Source organism: Maylandia zebra, linkage group LG23, assembly GCF_041146795.1.
Source record: "Maylandia zebra isolate NMK-2024a linkage group LG23, Mzebra_GT3a, whole genome shotgun sequence".
Taxonomy (NCBI): domain Eukaryota; kingdom Metazoa; phylum Chordata; class Actinopteri; order Cichliformes; family Cichlidae; genus Maylandia; species Maylandia zebra.
In genome coordinates, this window is record NC_135188.1 from 17,285,683 (window position 1) to 17,304,837 (window position 19,155).

A 19,155-nucleotide genomic window follows, 5' to 3' on the forward strand; every position below is an offset into this window, starting at 1 on the left:
CAGCCCACTGGCCGTCACAGAGATGGCATGTATATGACCGCCAACCACATGCCCGCATGCCTCTTCTGCAGGCAATGGAACAGGCCTGCGGTGACATTCAGGTGACAGCAATCCATGGATGGTTTCGACATGCAAGAGGATAGTTTCCCTGGTGCCTAGCGGGAGAAGACATTGCTTGCGATGTTAATGAGGTCCTGTGGCCAGACCCCAACAGACGGCGGGATCCATGAGCCCATGTATGCACAATTGTCATGATTTTTTGTGTTTACAGTATAGTGTTTTTTTCTATTACAATATTATTGTGTTGTTTTGTTTTGTTTTTGTTTTTTTGCTTTATCTGAATTCATGGTATTGCAATGTACAATATTGAGTAGGCCTATTTGCTTTTTTGGTTGTTTGAAAATGTGTCTCCTGAAAATATGCCTTCTGAATCAGAATCAGAATCAGAATCAGAAAGGGGTTTATTGCCAAATGTTGAGCAGGTTTACAACATTAGGAAATTGCTGCGGTGCTTCAGTGCAAACATAGTGTCATAAATAGCACTTAAATAGACATGAAAAAATAAAAGTAGGGATAAGAATTAAAAGTGCTACGTAGAAAGATATGTGCATGAGCTATACATGAGATATATACATGAGAATAAGAATTAAGAGTGCTACGTAGAAAGATATATACATGAGTGCAGGTGGTGATCAGTGCCAAACATGGAATGATGCAGTGACACAGCGTAGGGTCATGTGTTAGTGGTGGGAACAGTCCTATGGTTATTGTTCATGTGTCCAACAGCAGAGGGGAAGAAACTGTTCTTATGGCGAGAGGTTCTGGTGTGAATGGACCGGAGCCTCCTGCCTGAGGGGAGCAGGTCAAACAGACTGTGTCCAGGGTGAGAAGGGTCAGCTGAGATCCGAGCTGCACGCCGCAATGTCCTGGAGGTGTACAGGTCCTGCAGAGATGGGAGTCTGCAGCCAATCACCTTCTCAGCAGAGCGCACAACACGCTGCAGTCTCTGTTTGTCCCTGATAGTGGCTCCAGCGTACCACACGGTGATGGAGGAGGTGAGGATGGACTCGATGATTGCAGTGTAGAACTGCATCATCGTCCGTGTTGGCAGGTTGAATTTCTTCAGCTGCCTCAGGAAGTACATCCTCTGCTGGGCTTTCTTGATGACGGAGGTGATGGTGGGCTCCCACTTCAGGTCCTGGGTGATGGTGGTACCCAGGAAGCGGAATGAGTCCACAGAGGTGATGGGGGTGTCAGTCAGGATGATGGGGGGGGAGTGGGGCTGTGTGCTTCCTGAAGTCCACAATAATCTCCACTGTCTTCTGGGCATTCAGCACCAGGTTGTTGTGGCTGCACCAGGACACCAGACGTTCAACCTCCCTCCTGTAGGCAGACTCATCCCCGTCAGAGATGAGCCCAATAACGGTGGTGTCATCTGCAAACTTGATTAGCTTGACAGACTGGTGGGTGGAGGTGCAGCAGTTGGTGTACAGGGAGAAGAGCAGAGGAGAAAGAACACAGCCCTGAGGGGAGCCGGTGCTGATGGTCCGGGAGTCCGAGACATTCTTTCCCAGCCTCACATGCTGCTTCCTGTCCGTCAGGAAGTCAGTGATCCACCGGCAGATGGGATCAGGCACATTCATCTGGGAAAGCTTGTCTCGGAGATGGTCTGGAAGGATGGTGTTGAAGGCAGAGCTGAAGTCCACAAACAGGATCCTGGCGTAGGTTCCTGGGGAGTCCAGATGCTGCAGGATGAAGTGTAGGGCCATGTTGATGGCGTCGTCTACAGACCTGTTGGCTCTATATGCAAACTGCAGGGGGTCCAGGAGGGGGGCCGTGAGGGTCCTGAGATGGGAGAGAACTAGGCGCTCAAAAGACTTCATGACCACAGATGTCAGAGCCACGGGTCTGTAGTCATTTAGTCCAGTGATCCTAGGTTTCTTGGGGACAGGGATTATGGTGGAGGACTTGAAGCAGGCAGGCACATGACATGCCTGCAGTGAGGAGTTGAAAATGCCAGAAAACACTGGGGCCAGCTCGTTTGCACAGTGTCTGAGGGTGGCAGGAGACACGCCGTCTGGGCCGGGAGCTTTCCGAGCATTCAGGTTCTTAAACTGCTTCCTCACATCTGCTTCATGAATATGAAGAGTTGTGGTGGGAGGAGGTGGTGTGAAATCCTATTTTGTGTGGGGTGAGGAGGGGGGTGTTGTAGGTGAACAGTTTGAAGGTGGTGATGGCTCTATGGAGGGGGGAGAGGTGGGGGAATTAGTGTCCAAAGTGCCTCTATTGTTGGGGCCGTTGGAGGTGTGAAGGCTGCCTGATGGCTCGTCAAAACGGCAGTAGAAGTCGTTAAGGGTGTTGGCTAAGAGCAAGTCATCAGTGGAGTGGGGGGTTTTAGGCTTGTAGTTTGTGATATTCCTAAAACCTTTCCACACAGAGGCCGAGTCATTCTCTGAGATCTGCTGCTGCATCTTCTCAGAGTGCTGATGTTTAGCAATGTCCACTTCTTTAGTGAACCTGTACTTGGCCTCTCTGTAGCAGTCCCTGTCTCCGCTTCTGAACGCCTTTCTCTTTTCCAGCCACAGCTTTTTGAGTTTAGGAGTAAACCAGGGTTTGTCATTGTTATAACTCACCCTGGTGCGTGATGGCACAATGCTGTCCTCACAGAAGTGGATATAGGAGGTGACAGTGTCCGTAAACTCGTCCAAGCTGTTAGAAGCAGCCTTCATTGTGTCCCAGTCTGTAGACTCCAAACACGTGCGAAGCTCCTCCACAGCCTCGTTGCTCCACAGTTTTTTAGTCCTCACGACAGGTTTGGAGAGCTTCAGCCTCTGTCTGTACGCGGGGATTAGGTGGATCATGACGTGGTCAGAAAGTCCGAGTGAAGCGCGGGGCACCGCGCGATAGGCCCCGCTGATCGTGCTGTAACAGTGGTCTAATGTCCTCTCCTCTCTGGTCGGGCATTTAATATACTGCTTGTATTTGGGAAGCTCATGGCTCAGATTGGCTTTGTTAAAGTCCCCAAGAGCAATGATGAGAGAGTCCGGGAATGTCCGCTCCATGTGCAGTATCTGCTCCGCGAGTGCACACTGAGCTGCCTGTGCATCTGCGTCTGAATAAACAATGAAAATCAAAGACTGCAGTGTTTTATATAAAGTAGACTAGTGTGTTCCCCCTGATCTGTAAGTGTTTGCATATGATGCAAGTATGTGTCATTTTGTCAACAGAGTTTCATTTTGACAAAGGAATGTTAGGTTTTGACAGCAGAGTTTAGGTTTTGAGAGTAGAGTTTTAATTTGGCACAGATGTGAATTGTATATTTCCCAGTGTTGTGTCATGTTTACTTGTGTTTAGAGTTTTGGCACAATGAGCAAAGTTTTGCAAAATGTGTTCAAGCAACGGGCAAAAACTGTAATAAAGCTTCTGTTTTCAGTGATGAAGACATGTACCTGATCTGCAAACTGTCAAACCTACCACTGAAGAAATGTTCTGACTCACTGTTTTAGCCATCATTGTGTGGCCTTTATTACAGTCACTCAGATCCTTAAAGCTATCGATGTTTCTGCGCTTCAGAAATGACGGTTACCTCACTAGCATAAAGGTTTCTTATGTGAAATTGTGCATACAAAGCAGGTCCACCGTATTAGAAGAGATACAACCACTGACTGCGAGGGAACAATGTGTGTGGTTGGTGAATGGTTCACTGAAGCTGTTGGTTGTGGTTAAGTAAAGTCAAAAAGTTGGTGCTGCATCAAAAATGTGCTGCTTTGGTCACTTGTCTGCACTAGTAGCAAAACATTACCACTAGCTAAGTGGTAGTAATACTTGAAAAAGTGTGATGAAACCAGTAATGGAGGATGCATGTCTTCAAAGTAAAAGTTGGGCTTCCGCACTGAAGCCAACTTGCTTCAAAAGGCATAAGTTTAATTTTCATAAACTGCAGTTCGTTTGTGTTCTCTATAGAGCTATGGGCGTGAGCACGAGCTAGGCGCTGTGAGCTTAACCATGAGCTTGGAGCATGAACATGAGCTGTGATATTCCCAAGCGAGGAGGGCTGTGAGCACGGGCAGTGACAGGCAAAGCTTGACTGGAAAACAGGGTTTCGAGAGTCAGGGGTGAAGGGCATTGTTTGCAAGTAGAGTAGCACAGGAGGGGGGGGGGGGGGGGGGGGGGGGGGGGAGCGTGGATGTGAGGCCTACGTGAGTATGGTGATAAATGGATCCTGAGTTCTAGATGGTGAGGCAGGGAGGCAGGCAGCGAAGACTGGAGAACATACAGTGGATCGTACCAGCTATGGTGGAACAGAAAAGCCCAACGTGAGTAATCAGCTCCAGGTGGGAACCCTGGGAGGAGTGATGATGACTCCACCCAGAAGAGGAAAGCCAGGCACTGTGACTCACCCAGACCACGACAGCATGCTGATTGTTTTACCACAAAATAGCTTACTTACAACTGGGCTCGTCAGGCACTCTTCTTGGCTGAACTGGTTATTATTATATTTACATGCTTCCAGCTGCCGTTTTTCCTCGATGACAACTCGTACCTTTCCACTCCCCTTTTTCTCCCTCCTCGCGCTCACAGACACATAACGTGTATGGCAGTCCATTCTCCCTGCAACACGGACTACACTGCCCATGATGCTACATTCTTTAGAGCTATGCTTGTAGCATTCTGCCTGTTAGCTTAGCACAACAACAACAACAACAACGAAAAGGCGCTCTCTCACCCAGGAAACACACAGTCGCAAACACACAGTCAACCATAACGCTGCCGCCTGGAACAAGAGCACGTAGCTGTCAAACAAAACCCAAACAGTCCTGACCCGCGACAAAATGAAACAGGAAAGTACCGCAGTGTAATCCATTTATTTCAACAAAGTAACTGTATTCTGAATACCACCCTTTTAAACGGTAACTGTAACGGAATACAGTTACTCATATTTTGTATTTTAAATACGTAACGGCGGTACATGTATTCCGTTACTCCCCAACACTGGCTTTTCATAACCAACTACGTAACAGTTGCACCACTTTTGATGTGTTAGGTGAAAGTGGTTATCAACCTCTCACAAATTAAATGGCCACTAATTCAACATTAAATCCACTGTCCATAAGCTGATGGACTGTTCAGAACAGTCAAGGCTTACTGACACATGACAGAAAGATAAAGATGATGAGGAGACAGAGTGAGGAGGTTACGGTGGAATGACAACATTGGCTTCCTGAAGCTAAGGAAATGACAGGAAAATAGATTAACAAATATAGAGAAACAAATAATTTCCCCCTCCATCAAAATGACTTTTCCAATTAAGTGTAATCTGATAAGTGTTGTAGAGAAAAGGAGGGGGAAACAGTAGGCGAAAGAGTATTCGCTGGGAAAGGGAGGGGAGGAACAGAGAGGATGAGAAGCGAGAATCTGAAACAATTTGTTTCTGTCATTTTGTAGCAAGGTCGACTTGATAGGGCTGAAGCTATATGAATTCCACACACCTCTTCCTATTTCTTTCACCAGTAGTCTTTTTTTTTCAGGGCCCCTCATCCCCTCCTTCTCAACCTCCATCTGCAAACAAAATTGACCCTGACTTTAAGATCACATTTGTTGGCCAGGGGTAAACCCTCATTGGTGTGCAACCTGTGGCTTGAGAGCCAATTTAAATTCCTTCTCTTCACACTTCCTTATATCTTACATCTCACTTGCTCTCACTGTCTTTTCCTTTAACACAACAAAACACAAAAAACTACTTTTCCTGGCAGTAGATGGAAGGGGAAAAAAAGTTATTTGGCTGCTACCCTTGGGTTAGACAAATAGTGTTTACTTGGTGTGATGCAGCAAGTTGACCAGATACACACTCCTGAGCGGTGTAAGTGTTAGGGTATTCCTCCACAGTTTGCAAAGGCAGCAAACCTCATACTACTTGATTTAACATAACAAAAACTTGTTTTGACAAGAGCAACTCATCAAGAGCTTTCATCTCAAGATCCAGTGTTTACAACCACCCAGTGACAGCAGATTGTACCTTTTCATCGCTAATATTTCTGTTGTTTCTTTAGGTTTGCAAATGATTGCATTATATAGTGAGTATTTTCAACATAATTTTGTATTTGATACAACACTACAAACGGTTTTCCTCTTCTTGTTGGGTCTTACGGTCTTCAGATAACATTCACACTGACATTTTGACATTTAGCACTACATCAGACTAAAGACCTACCTAGTGGTCATACTGTTCTCCATGCCATGCCAAGAACTACAACAATGTCACAGCTGCTCACATCATATTTATTATTTAAGACAACATCTTGTAGTAGCAGAATTGATTTCAATTCATATTTAATATAAATTTGCTTGTGGAAATGATGGAAAAAAGTTTTACAATTTGTGTAGGTTCAAATATTCACCATCACAGGCTTATAGATTTTATGACTTACCTCACAAAATGACTTTTTAATTCAGATTTTCTGTAAGCAGAGTACTGTGACATTAAAATGACAATGAATTTTTGCAAAACTCTTTAAAGTTACTACAGTTTGCGTATTATATTATGAAATTTCAGACTCCTACTTACCTGTCAAAATAACATTTTTTTCTTAGAAAATGAAAGGTGAAATTTGACTTCAGGGTCCATTGACGTCTTACTATGTGTGTGGAAATTATAATTATTTTCTAGAGGAGGATCTAAAGTGAAATGTCAGTTACATTATAAAATCACGGGTGCTTACCGTGTCCATCTTCATTGCTGTGATGAGGACCTTGCTCTCTGCTGTGCATTCCACCCATCAGCTCCCGCTGAAATAATGATAGTGTGTCAAAAGTTACACTGCAAATGTGTCAGAGATTGTGGATCTGAAAAGCACAGGAATTTTCTTCTTTTGTGTTTCTACTTTCCCTATCACTCACACTTCCACACTTTTCTCTTCTAATGTAATTGTGCCTGGCATGCAGGAATTTAGACTCACTTTGGATGACACCAGATATCTTGTATTATGTACTTGTTTTTTTCCAACTCACTAATGGACTGTTATATGCTTAGACCTCTAAATAATGAGCGAAACAAGCCTTTATACGCCTTGTTATGGATATCCTTAAGAAAAAACCAAGAAACACCTCAGTGTCAAATATAGTCAGGGTGATGAAAGAGCTTATCCAATAAAGAAACATATATATGCAAACCAAGTAGGGAGGTGTAGTACAGAATCACAGGCAAAAACACAAGACTAATACAGAAATGTTACATTTAGTTCATCATGCAGTTTTTATTTTACTATGCTCATGTTTTGTTATTTTAGTTTCTTCTCTTTTGTGTCTGTTCTACTTTATCTTCTTCTTGATGATTCCATGCCATTGACATCCCTTTAAATAGTTTACATATGTCTCTGGGTGGGTTTTATTTTCCTCAGCTGCTAACTTGTCCTCGGTCCTACCTCCTGTCAACCCCATTCACTGACCTGTCCCTGATTTTTCTTACATACACCCAAATTTCCCTTGTTTCCTCGATAGAACTTGTTTGTCTTTCAGTCAGTGCTTGAGTCTTTTTTTGCATCTGCATCTTGGTTCAGTCTAAAAACATTGTAATTTTGAGGTTATTATTTTGACTTAGGTTGCAGCTTTGAACCTACTGTGCTTCTATGACAGATGTGTTAAAACACGCTGCAGGAGTTCAGGAATACGCTGCTTCAATGCAATGCTCAGACAGCACAACCATCACTGCATGCACACAACAACTGCATGTAGTCAGGGTTACGCTCATTAAAAACCAAGGTGTCACAGCCAGAATCACAAGAGCCAAAACACAAACAGATGCAATTACAAAGAGCCATGACATCCAGTGACTGCAATCACAACTAGAGCTACAATTAGCCTCTGCAGTGGTCAGTGAAAGAGGTGACGTTTCGGCTCCTCTGTTGTTTGCTCTCTAAATGCTATGGTACTGGACTAGAAATAGAGAGGACATTTTCCCATATTGGCTTCTCTTCCTTGGTTCCCTGTTAAATCTAGAGTTTAACATCCTTAGAATACTCATGCCCCATCTTATCTTAAAATATATCACCCAAATTGACCACTTCACTCTCAGACTGCTGTTTTACGTATGGTTCCTGGGGTATAGAATCTTCAACTTTCAGGCCCATTTGGAAGCAGCTCCCAGTTTGGATTCAGGAGACAAACACCCTCTCTACATTTAAAATTAGCCTTAAATCATTTCATAGGCCCAGGCTGGGGGCTTCCCATGATGCCCTGAGTGGTCTTCTACACTCCCCCTTTTTCACTCTCTATGTCTTTATACAGCACTCTGCATTTAATCATTAGTTATTATTAATTACTGGCTCTATTCCACAGTGTGGCTTTTGTCCTGTCTTCTTCCCATCATCCCCACCTGGTTGGGGCGGATTGCTCTTCCTGAGCCTGGTTCTGCCAGAGGTTTCTTCCTGTTAAAAGGGAGTTTTTCCTTCCCACTGCTGCAAGCACTTTCTTAAAGGAGGTGATTGTTTTCTCTTATTGTTCTATAGTCTTTACCTTGCAATATAAAGCATCTTGAGGTTAAGGTTGAGGGTGCTGTGACTGCAGTATTCCATGTGTGTCAGTTGCATGTCAATATAAAATACAGGACTCCTGAATTGACCTACTTTATTTTTTATTTAAAATCTGACTCACGTCCAAGACATAATGCTTGACCTATCACAAACAACAACAGACCTCAAACCAACTTTAATACCTGTGGGATCAGCCTGCTCATGTAGAGTGTCCAACGTCCAACTTGTCTCTTGCAAGCCCCCATATTCATCCAAGGGCAATAAAAATCAAGTGGTCCCCACTTTTTCCCCACTTTTCATTAACAGATACTCTTAAGCTTTGTTTACAGTGACAGCATTTCAGCCACATTTTTAGTTGTTCCACCTGCAGAACAGTTATGCAGATACCCTCTTATTTCATTCTATCCATCTGTCTACACAGGCAGTGGAACAGCCTGGATTTATTTGAGCTATATGCATATGAGATCCAAAGCTTATTTTTATACTTCAAGTTTATTTTCCTTATATAAGTAACTACAATGATTGTGGACTCTGAGCACTGACAAAATGTGGATGACCTACTCAGATCTCAGTACTCTTTCTGAATGCCTCTACTGTACACAGGGACACAGCATGCAGGGTTAATGTTTATGAACCAGCAACAGAAAATAAAGCAAGCCTGCGTTCACAAGGCATTCTTAGATGGCTGATCTAGTAACAAAGCACACTGGTGCAGTATTTGACACTGCAGGAATTATATGCATAGATATATCTATATGTATCTATAGATATAACCATCTATCTATACACACACACACACACACATACACACACACACACACACACAAGAACATAAGATATACATAAGAAAAAAGCTTTGTACAATTCAAGTGAGCTTGAAATTCAATATTTGGTATAACCGCCTTTATTCTTCAGCACAACCTGAACGCTCCAGGGTTTTTAAAAAATCCGAAACAAGGGTACAACAAACAACACAGTAGCTAACACATCTAAATGCTTTAATTATTGTAGAAGAAGATCAAATTTAAAGATTTATGGAAAATCTGCAAATAAAGTTTGGATGAAGTGTGGTATTAGCTATAAGAAAATATCTTAAGGACTGAAACCATCTGACTGGGCTGCTCTGATTTTATTTGTTATTTGCTCAGCTTAGCTCTGCTTGGTTTCAGCGGTTTCAGCTCCGAACAACCAGCAACCTGCCCGTTCTCCATGCGTCTGTAATCTGTTCTAGCACAGCTCAATATTCCATCCATGACCTGCAATCTGGTATCCAGTACATTAATGATAATAAGTGACTAACGGGGCTATCAGGTAACTGCTAATAGTTAATCAGCTAATGTTAAATTCTTTACAGGCTAGGTTAACATTTATGTTAACTCTTTAATACATCATTGTTCCCTCACAGTAATATGAAACCAACCAAGTATTGAAGGGACACAGTAAGCACAGTTCGGAAGGTCACTGGAAATAACACCAGAGAATCAAAGCACCAGCTACTGGTTGATAGAGCAGTACACCAGCACTCTGACCAAGCAGTCCAACCTGAGCACTCTCTTGATTGACAACAAGAGAGCCTACTACGCAGTGCTCCACACATAGATAATAGAGTGCCTGGGACTGTACAAGGCTAACAGCAGACAGATAACATTCATCAGGAGCTCAATGGGACTGGAAGACAACACTGGAAGCCTACTTCAAAGCAATCACACAAGTCACTATCAAGTGCAGAAAGTACCATGGTGTACTATCCCTGCTGCTCTTCTGCATAGGCTTCAACAGTCTAAGCTAGCTCATCAGTAAGACTGGAGTGGAATATAGATCAAGCCAGGTTTGAGTGAGACGTTGACTAAACCACCTGACCAGGATCTACAACAAGGACATTAGGATGTAATTTGGACTTGGTAAGTTCAAGTCAATTCAGTTTTATTTATATAGTGCCAAATCACAACATCAGAGATGTCTGACCAAAATTTCACATGCAGTTCCCTTAAACATCTAGGTTACTGGTAGAGGAACCGAGCTTGAGAAGTACACACACATTAGAAAAATGAGAAAATGTACCTTTAGAGGGAAGAGCGATTAACACACTCCAAGAAAAGGGCTATCTAAAAGGCAACATAAATATAGCTTTCTGGAATCATACAAAGCTTTTCAAGTGGTGGACCTTGAAATAACCTTTGTTTAGTTAAGTAGGGGAAACAATTCTTGCATAAGAGTAAGTTGTTTTCTGTTGTATTCTGCTGATTTTAAACTTTCCACTTTTTACAAAATATCTTTGGGAGTTCTATTGAATTGAATTCTAGGCATTATTGAAAAGGTATTAAAATATCCTGAGTGCCATTTTAGAAACCTAATATATTCTCCTTCAACACAAATCAGAGATGTTTGAATTGTAACATGGCACACATTTGCCGTTCCAGGTGGCAGCAGCTAATGTGTTAGAAATGGTGAATCTTAAATCAAGCTGCAGTGACGTTCCAGATAAAGAGATGTCTGCCAGCATGGCCTCTCTGATTTGCTCAGTGTGTTTATTATTCTGGTATTATTTGTGAGGGCTCTGACTGCCTGTGGCCTTCCATCTTGCTCTTCATCTCACTGTGCCCTCTAGTTTTTGTCAGCTTTGATAAAACTGAGGCAGTTAAAAGTGAATATCTGCCCCACTCCTTGTCGCTGTAAACAAACATGACACACATAAAGGAAAGGACGAGATCAAAAGATGTAAATGATAAAAAAAAAAACCCACACTAATTGGATTTGCTGTAGGGAATGCCAATAATTGTTTATACAGGACCGATTTTATAATTTTTTCCAATTTCACAATTTATTTGTTACTTTTTGAGGAAGGAGTCTGACAAAAATGTAAAAGAGAACCACTCTGTTCAGGTAAAGTAAGGAGCTTTAAAAATGGTCCTATGTGATTACGCATGATTTACATCTAACTAGCATTTAGTGTCAAGGTAAAAGGCAGTATGTCCATTCTATTGTTAGGTAAAGTGAGAATAGCATTGTTTCACTTTTACTTTCTGTGCTTAAATTTATACTTAAATTCAATCAAATCTATTTTTACTTTGCAAAGATGTTGAAGAAAGTTAGGTACCACTTTACAATAAGGCTCCCCTTATAGATGCTAATAAATAGTTTATAGCTATATTATTAATTAATTTGTAAATGCTTTATAAACCATTATTAATGGTTTATTATGCATTAGTTAAGGGTGAGAAAGAGGAAAAAAACTGACCGGTTTCTTGCCAAATAGTGAGCCAAATGTGTTCACCTATATATTTCATCTAGAGTTGCTATATTAACCCTTTAAGACCTACCATAGAACCAAGTCCGCCAGAGCTTATATTATATTTGTACATGCTGTGGAGCCATTTTTGGGAGCATTTCAAGTTGCTATACATCAATACAACCATTATAGCCCAGATTTTAATAATATGTATTCATTAAGTGCATAGTAATTACATAAATTGCAAAAAGTGCAATAAACTACAAAAAAATTGAAAATCGTTTTTGATTTTTTAACATATATTTGTAGTTAGAGAAATTTAAGAGGCTTATCCCTCAAAACTGTAAATACAAAAAAGTTGCACAAAATAGTTTCCCACCACAGGAAATTTATTTTGAGTGTCTTCATAGTTTTATTTTTGAAATACACCAATTTTTATACACTGCAGGAAAAACGAAAATGAATATTATACTGCAAATTTGCAAAAAAGCAGCATATGCATCAAAATAAACTATTTCCAGCAGTGCAATATGAGTCCTAAGCATCCCAGAAACGACACAGAAAGTCATAAAGTCAAAGATAACTTTTAAAAAGAGCAGTATAGGCCCTGAGGCCCTGATCGCAAAAAAGACTACATTTCCGCGAAAATGACGTCACTTCCGGTTTCGGGCAGGTAATGGCGGAAATGCAAAAGTTCGCGCTGACGTCTATTCCAACGTAGGAAGTGTTATGGACAGCTGATCGGATCGGTAAAGCGTGTTTCTGGAATATTATGTTTTTGTTCCTGCAAGCGCTTTTTATGCAGTTTTTGCAAAGCTTTATGTGGAAGGAAACCATGACCTAGGACAAGCTGATGGCATAAGATGTAAGTACAACTCCTCTGGTTTCATATGCAAAAAAAATTTTTGCGCTAGCTTACGTGGTTGCAGAGCTACTGGGATTTAAAAATAGTTACGCATAACAGAGCGTTCCCGCTCCGATCGGCTCTAAAGGGTTAAACATTTCAGACTAAGTTACTATCCTGTAAGCACAATCAGCATTTGTAAACATATTTTTTATCATATAAAATTGTACTTCAGAAATGCATTATAAATATCCACAACTATCAATCGGAGCTTTGTTGTAAAGTGTAAAGCATAAAACCATTTATTAATGAATAATAAATATTTATAAATGCCAAATGGGAGCCTTATTGTAAAGTGTAAAGCATGACACCATTTATTTATGACTAATAAACATTTATAAATGCCAAATGGGAGCCTTATTGTAAAGTGTAAAGCATAACACCATTTATTAATGACTACTAAACATTATAAATGACAAAAGAGAGTTTTGTTGTAAAGTTTAAAACATGTCAACATTTATTAAGGACTAATAAACATTTATAAATGCCAAATGGGAGCCTTATTGTAAAGTGTAAAGCATAACACCATTTATTAATCACTAATAAACATTTATAAATGACAAAAGATAGCTTTGTCGTAAAGTTTAAAACATGTCAACATTTATTAATCACTAATAAACACTTATAATTGCCAAAAGTGAGTCTTAAATGTATAATGTCACCATTTATAACACTTAGACCTAAATTACAATCAGTGCTTGAAATAACATTTAACTACTGTCAAAAATGGCAATGTATTGTAAGAGTAACACATGTAACATTAAATGTGTTTTTTAAAACACCAAACAGTCACCCACTCCAAAAAAAGTTCATGCCAGACTGGTTCAAACTGGAAATATTTTTTGTATGTCCTTAAATAAGCGTCCCAGTGGTCCATCAGGGTGTCGCGCTCCAGTTCCTCCTTAAGAAAAGTCAGTTTCTCTCGCTCCTTGTTAAGAAGGGCAGTTGCAGTAGGGGCAGGATTAGAAGAAGAATCTAAAGAACAAACAATTATTAAATTACAATACTAAAATAATTTATAATCTAAACTTGGGAAACTCAAATAAAATATTGATTAAAAACGGTTACAACTTGAATTTATAAAAAGCCACTTTGTAAAAATTATGTTATATACACGTGGTGGTTCAGACATTTCTAAAACAAGGCAGATAATTCTTATGTGTACTGCCTTACCAGGGTGTTTAATATAAATTTAATGATGCACATAAACAAAACTAAAAATATACAACTAAGTGATATCAATCGTTTGGAATAACCAATAGTAATAGAGCTATTCACATGTTATGTGATGTTAGTTAGCCACTGTAGCTAGCAGCCAAATGGCTCGGTAGCTAGCTAGCTAGCATTATACTCACCTTCATGTCTAACTGCTGACGTCGTTGGCTTAGTGCAATCTAGATCATCCAGTCTCTGCTTTTTGTATCTCTTCGAACGTGTGCTAACTGTGTAAGTCGCAGACGCACACAAATTTTTATCTTCTGCTCCATCCATGGCGCAGCAACTTGAACGAGCGCCTTCAGTGTGTCTGTTCGTGCCCCTTTGGCTTGACCTTCCAGAGCGCTCCACTGCCTGTCGCGCTCTGAGAGGAGGGGCTTTCCTTAATAAAGTTAACTGTGATTGGATGCTTGTATAAGCTCCTCTGCGTTTAAATTAAATTTGTTTTCCCTCCCTTTGGCAGCAGAACATATTTTTTTTAGCATGAATCCAGCGGGTTAGATCTACATAACAAAGTCGGAGATACATTATAACAGGTGAGACAATCCTCTTTTTTGCGTGGGACTATTTTTGATTATAGGGCTTGTTTTATATACACTCTAAAAAATGATTCATGGGGTTAGTAAGTAGAGCTTAAAATCAATAGCTTTTTCTGCATAAAAAATTAAGTTTGTTGCATGTACACATTATAATCAGTTGATAACTTAATTTAATGAGTTGGTTGAAATGAAAAGAAAGAAAACAGTCTTAGCTCAGTAATATATCGATTTTGAACAGACATTTCTGTGTTAACTTAACATGAAAGTGTATTCAGTTAATACAACTTAAAAATCTCGTAAGCGTCCTTTAAAAGCTGAGTACAAGGCTGACTTGCCCCGACATGTTGTGCTCTCAGACCACTGATCGAAAGAAACGGAGGCAAAGAGAGAAAGCGGAGAAGCGCCATTTTGTACGGAACGTTATCAAACATTAAAGCTTTGTGGTGAGTACAATTTTTTGCCTTGTTTTATTCACAGCAGCTAATAACTCTAACTTTAACTCTATCAACACGCACTGCAAGAAATCCTTTTTACACAACACTAAACTCTTCCTCGGCGAGTGGTGGTGATAAGCTAGTAACGTTACACTTCTGGCTAACTTGTGAAGTAATTCGACCGTAAGTCTTTGTTAAGTTTTGTTTTACGGTGGCAGCCAAATGGTGTTAATTGACACTGAGCTTCTGTAGCAGTAGTTTTAACTCTGCAAAGACAGGGTAATACACGTTTTTCTTCTTTCTACTTTGAAATCGTTGCAGCGTTGATGAAGGTTTGACCAGCTAAAGGCTGGGCCGTTTTACATTCATGACTAAACAAATGTAGGTTACTGAGTATACATTCGGTTTAAACGTCAAAATGCATCGAAGTTAAGTCCTAGAGTTATTTTTATGTGAGATTGAAGTTTGTTAATTGAGCCCTAGTTGAAGAACAGCCTGTGTCAAAGTTCAGTCAAAAAACGCGGGCGAGGAAGCTAACGCCATGTTGTAGAAACGCCACAGGAAAGATCTTAAGTAACATTCATAAACTAGTTGTTTTAATGACATTACATTGAGTGTGCATTAGCACATAAAATATAATTTTGCTCTTTTGGTGTGTTAACTGCAGATACATAAGCGCAGTTGTATCACTTGAGAAAAAATATCTTTGATTTGGAAACATAAAGCAACTTTTAGGAGAAACTCAACACTAAAAATAATATACATAGTTTTAACTTTTAATGTCATAAGGATTTCCTGTGAGATAATGATTAGACTAAAGACTATAGTTAAAAAAGTGTGAATATTGATTGCGTGTAGTTTGCCCATTTCTTTGCAGTAGTTTACAAGCATTTTTCTTGTTTTTCATCTTGAATATTCAAAAACAATGAATTAAAATTTACTATAATGCTGATGTAGCACAAGTTGTTTGTACTACAGCCTTCTGAATCACCCAAGTTAAAGTCATTTAAACTGTTTGTGCCTTTTTTTTATACATATAAACCAAGAATTCAGAAGGATCACCACTGTTAACCTGGAGACAACATTCATGGCAAAGCTGGACCAGTACTCTCAGAAAATGTCCTTGCGGTCCTCAAGAGGAGGGGCTGCAAAAATGTGCATTCGGCGCATCCAGAACATGCTGCTAGAGGTATGAATGAATGAAATGTAGTTTATCTCAAATAGGATAATCCACTTTTTTTCCCCAATAGGTGATACTGAGTCTTAAAAGGTAGCTGTTTACAACTCAACTATGTCAAATTATTGTTTAGAGCTTGAGGCACAAATATCAATTAAAACTATAAATACTTAATAATAAAACAAATTATAGGTGATGTGGATCATGATTGGCAGAGTAATTTGCAAGATTTTCCAGTTTTTCTATTTGTTACCTGGATTTTTCAAGTTCATGAATTGATCATTTCAGAGAAATAGCTCTTTGAAATGATCAATTTATTACTTTGATTATCACTGGAAATCTATAATTGGTACAGTTCAGGCCATATAAAGTCAATCCTTTTTTTTTTTGGATGTAATTATCAAAAACCCATCCTCCTCGAAGAGCAGTTCGACATTCTTTTTCTTATTCACAGGACGATTCTGTGGAGAGAAGGCGAGAGGTCGCTATCCGTGGCTTAGTGGTGTATCTCAGGGAAAAGGAGGAGGATCTCTTCAAAGAGCAGGTAAATCAGACATGACTATACTTTGTATTAGAGCTACGATCTAATCTATTATTAATTGATTTCTAAATTAATCGGCAACTATTTTGATAATTGATTGATCGGTTTGAGTAATTATTTTAGAAAAAGAAGTCCAAATTCTCTGGTTTCAGCTTCATAAATGTGAATGGTTTCTGGTTTCTTTACTCCTCTATGACAGCAAACTGAATATGTTTGACATTTGAGGTCATCATATTGGGCTCTGAGAAACATTGACATTTTTCACCATTTTCTGACATTTTCTGGACCAAACAACTAATCAGATAATCGAGAACATTGTTAGTTGCAGCCCTATTTTGTGTTACTCTCATGTATAAGTATGATTACTTAAAACATTTATATTGATTCTGACCTACCAGGATGGTGGCGGGGATATTACCAATGAAGTGATGAAGATTGTAACCAGAGGTGCCACAACGTCTGATCCAGCCAGCGCAAGGATCATACTTGAAGGAACAGAAGTCCTAGCAGACCTGGATATACCCAGAGCCTGTGCCTTGCTAATGGGGCTGATATATGCACTCAACCTCAGCTACCCAAAAGAACTGAAAAACACTTTTGAAGTGTTTCAAAAGATATTCCTCGAGCTGGATGATCTGAAAGCCAGTCCTAAGGTAATGTCACTAAAAAGTAAACTGTTGTACTAAAAAATGTGAAGAGTGAGGCTATCCTCAAATTAAACGGGAAATGTTCCACTGTTGTTTGCAATGTGTTGTGTTACATACTGTACAGTAGGCAGTAGGTGTAAAGTTGAGCGTTGAGCATTAAGTACACCTAGTTCAAAATAATGCACTTTAAAAGGATTGCTCGGGTCTTTTGAAGTGAGGCTGTATGAGGTACATATGTATAGTGAGTGTATTACACACATGGCAGTCAGTAAGCTCCACCTACGGAGAAGCAGACGGGGGCCACCGGCACGCAAGATGAGCCTCCATCCTAATAAAACTGATGTCAGTTTAAATGTACATTATATCAAGAATATGTTTACTGCTTTATTTTGCTATCAGACAGCCTTTTCTGTGAGGAAAGAGAAGTTCTACTGCTTGTTGTTTCAATCGCTCTGGCCCACCAGCGTCCATGGACAAAAACAGCAATTTGGTCTCCTGCTGCCTTGATCAGTAAGTGTAATTGTGTTATTTGGTGACTTTGGTGTTAGTTCGGGTTAGTTCAGATTTACCAAAGTCACACAAACAAACTGAGCCTATTGTGTGTGTCGGTGGCAGGAATGTGCTGACTGCTGTCTACTGTGTGTAATATACTCACAATGTACTTCATACTTAAAAAAACCTAAACTATCACTTTAACACAAACAAACTTGAATCAGAGCATGACTGTCAAAATGTTTAGTCTTTTTGAGACAGATTTACAGGGGTGTTTTATGTCATTTATTTTATGGAGGCAACAATTTTGTCTGCTATTGAAATGTCAATGAGTCTGGAATGGTGGACTGGTGTTCTAATAAACAGTTTGATCATAAAACTGGAATTTCAATGTGTAATTTATTGTATAATTGTAAGTTATAAGTTATTGTAAGTTATTAGTACTCAAAAAAATTAAGGTAACAATTTGCATGGATATTTCTGAGTAGAATAAAAGTAAAAAAATAAGTTTTAATAACTAAATGGAGTAATTTTTAAACAATTAAAATTAAGTTGGTTCAACTTAATTAAGCTTGTAGAGGACAAAGCAAATCATGTTGTTTGTACGTAAGGAATAGAGTTTGCCTAAGTAGAGAACTCTTGTGGCATTTACGCTATAGTGGCTAAGCTGAAGTAACTTAAAAAGATCCATGCAAATTGTTACCTTAATTTTTTTACGTTAAGCCAGCAGATCTTTTTTTAGAGTGTAGCATGTGAAGTTCTTTAACTCTGAACCGATTTGCACTAGACTCCCATAGAGTATTTTACGGTGTTTCGAGGTGATAATAAAATAAATTACTCATTTTTTTCCACCAGAATGTCTTTGGGAATGAGATTGTTTTCCTTCTATTCTGGCGCGCAAACTAAATATAAGGCACTAAGGCTCATTAAATGGCTGCAGAAGAAACACCTGCTAAAAAAGAAGCTTAGATGTCCTGTTTGTCACCATAAGATGAAAATGATTTCCGTGGTGAAGAAAGACCAATATATGTGGTATGTATAATGCATGATAATGTAGTGCATGTAGTAAATATAACAAAATATTTCGGTTATCAATGCAAGAGGGAGCATTAACCTCTTTTCATTATTATTTTCTTCATACTTAATTTTGTGATTATCTTTTCAATTAATGCTCTTGTTTAAGGGTCCATTTCTTTACTTAACTCATTGATATGTTCTCAGGTGCTGCAAAAGAGCAAGTCATAGGAGAGTTTCCAGAACAATTAGAACTGGCTATCTCTTTGAGAAATCAAAAACATCTCTTTTCAGTTGGATGAAGTTCATTTACAGGTATATGTAGATGTAGACATTAATAGCAATGCACCTTTCATAATTGAACACCAATACGAGACTTGTGAAATAAAATTAGGGCCTCAGTAAGTAATAATTGCCTCAATTTCTATCACAGAT

At 39.6% G+C, this 19,155-nt stretch overlaps 1 protein-coding gene across 1 annotated transcript in view; it reads right to left on the reverse strand.

Moving 5' to 3' along the window:
• The window catches only part of nlgn1 (neuroligin 1), a 377,293-nt gene that overhangs the window by 326,702 nt on the left and 31,436 nt on the right, over nucleotides 1–19,155 (reverse strand). The window contains exon 2 of the mRNA XM_004552939.3: nucleotides 6,720–6,786. The gene's annotated coding sequence lies outside the window, so the exon portion shown is untranslated. The remainder of the gene's footprint in view (nucleotides 1–6,719; nucleotides 6,787–19,155) is intronic.